The following is a 2,873-nucleotide window of genomic DNA, read 5'->3' on the forward strand; positions in this document are numbered from 1 at the left end:
ACTCTGCGAGAAAATGAGCAAATCCACTAAAATAGGCCCCATGTGATGACTCTACATCTCCATGCTCTTCGCATCGAATAATCAATTCTAATATTGTGTGTTAGACTAATATAATTCAAATATACTCTTAATATGATATGATATTTATTTCTTTAGATGAATTTTTTATTGTGTATTTCCCAAAAGGCTTCATGATATTAAAAATAGCTTTACCCTATTACAATCTATATATAGTTTATCTTTTCGTCGAATCAAATTGGTCAGAGGTGTGCATTTGTGAGCCTATGCTAAAGTTTCAGGTATCAATATAAGATTTTATTCGTATTTAAAATATAAAATCTAAAATGCCTTTATAAAAAAAAATCATTTTCAAGACTCAAACTTGAAAATTGAAACTTATAATTAAATATCAGAGAATATCAACTATCCCATCACGTCCATCCATTAGTCCATTCACTATACTAAAAAATTACTATATTCTCATTGAATTTTTCACCTAAAAATGCTCCGTGACTACTTTTATGAACAGTTTAATTGAATCAATGAGAAAAAAATATATGTAATAACTATTTTCAATATTTTAACGAGAATCTATTTTTCACACGTATACTCTTATTCTATTATTTCGCAAAGAAAATACTTTTATTTCTAATCGCGATCATTCATTATTTTAATTTTGACATGTAAATTCTTTTAATTTTAGTGGCCTGTAAATTGGTATCCTATGTACTTGTAGCAAAAAACAAATATGTTTAAATGCACAAGTACTGCCAGCAGGTGACAACTATTTTAGGAATCAAGCATATTCTTCATTTATTTACAAAATTATTATTTATTTATTTACTCTCTTTTTTTTTTCATATCTTTAAAGATTCTCACTTTTTTATTAGTGAAAACATTTTTGTAAGTAATTTGATGAAAAAATGTTCTTTTTTCTATTTTGACAATTATTTAATTATAATTTCACGTGACATATTTAAAATTAAAATACTAAGGGACATTTTAGTATATGATATTAATTTAAAATAAAAATGCTTCTTATTTTATAAAATTTCATATAAAATCAAGGGATAATGCAGATGTAGGGGTCTACATAGGTCGATTCTGTTTGATTTTTTATTTTAAAAAATCTATACCAATTATGTCGATTTATCAAATCTAAAAAACAAATCAAATCATATAATGTTGATTTTTTCGATTTCGATTTTAGTCGGTTCTTTCGGGTTTTTTCGGTTTTTACAACTATATCGTATTTGAAGAAGCAATAAACATCTTTTCACTTACCCGTGTGATAAAAAATACTTAAATTATGTTAAGTGAATAGAAATTTTCGAAAGACTGTCAAATTCATATGAGTACAAAATATTTTTTTTTGAAATATCAATGTTCATTATGCTAAACTATTAAAGTTAAAGGCTAGATGCAAATCGAATACAAAAAATATTTACAAAGTAAAGTGTTAACTTCGAATTTGAAAAACTATAACAATATAATTATAACTTTGGATATTAACACAAAATAAAATATTTACAATTTTACAAGTCCAAATTTAAAATAAAATAGATAAACATTGAAAACTATAAACAAACTTAAAATATATTTACAAAGTAGATTATAAATAATATTTTTTAGTTATAAATAAAATAAAATTATATATATTTAATATTTATAAAATTTTACAAGCCCAAATTTGAAATAAGATTTTAAAGTTGAAAACTATAAACTAACTAAAAATATATCAANATATATACACAAAATTCTACAAGCCCAAATTTAAAATAAGATATTTAAAATTGAAAACTATAAGCTAACTAAAAATATATCAACAAAGTAGATTATATGTAAATAATCTTATCTATAAATAAAATAAATTATATATATATATAGACATACACATTGAAAACTATAAACTAACTAGAAATATATTAGCAAAGTACATTATAAATAATATTTTTTAGCTACAAAATAAATAAATTATATATGTGTCGGTTTGGGTTGAGTTCGATTTGATTCCTTTTTTTTTTCTAATACCAAACCAAACCAAGAGTGGTCGATTTATTTTTTTTTGCAATTGCCAAACTAATCAAACCAAACCACAAATCTATTTTTTTTTTCCGATTTGATTTGGTTCATCGGTTCGGTTTGACTTAATGATTTGGTTTGTACACCCCTATGCACAGGTACCCTCTCAACCTATGTCGAAATCTCAGAGACACACTTATACTATACTAAGGTCCTATTAACCCCTGAACTTATTTTATTAATAATAATCTACCCCTTTTCGGCTTACGTGACACTATCTTGTGGGCGCAACACTGATCGGCTTTTTTTTTCAAGCTAGTGCCATGTAAGTAGAAAAAGAGTAGAAAATTAGTTATAAAATAAGTTCAGGGGGTAATAGAACCTTAATATAATATAAGTATGTCTCTGAAATTTCGAACATAAATTAAGGGAGTTCTTACCCATTTTTATTAAAATCAAAACAAGATAAATAAATTAAAACAGACGGAGTACAAAGTTCACTACAAACAAAACAAAAGAAGACTTTCAATAAATATGAAAAGACTAATTTTTAGGGGGAAAAAATGTCAAAGAGATAAATTGTTAATTTTGAGAGGCTGCTGACATTTGATGAATCCAACTGGAGGTGTGCAAACCTCCTAACTGGATAATAGTTTTATTAAAAAAATGAGTAGTTTCTTTTATAACATTAGGATCGTATCGGCTTACATGTATCTTGATAATTTCATTTGATGTATGCGTTTTTATCGACACAATTATAGTAATAACAGAATTAAAATTTTTATTAAAAGAGTTTAGAATATAAAAAGCAAAAATACGAAAAAGTCAAAGGTAATTCAACATCTATTATA

The sequence above is a fragment of the Solanum pennellii genome, chromosome 7, assembly GCF_001406875.1.
Source record: "Solanum pennellii chromosome 7, SPENNV200".
NCBI classification, from domain to species: Eukaryota; Viridiplantae; Streptophyta; class Magnoliopsida; order Solanales; family Solanaceae; genus Solanum; species Solanum pennellii.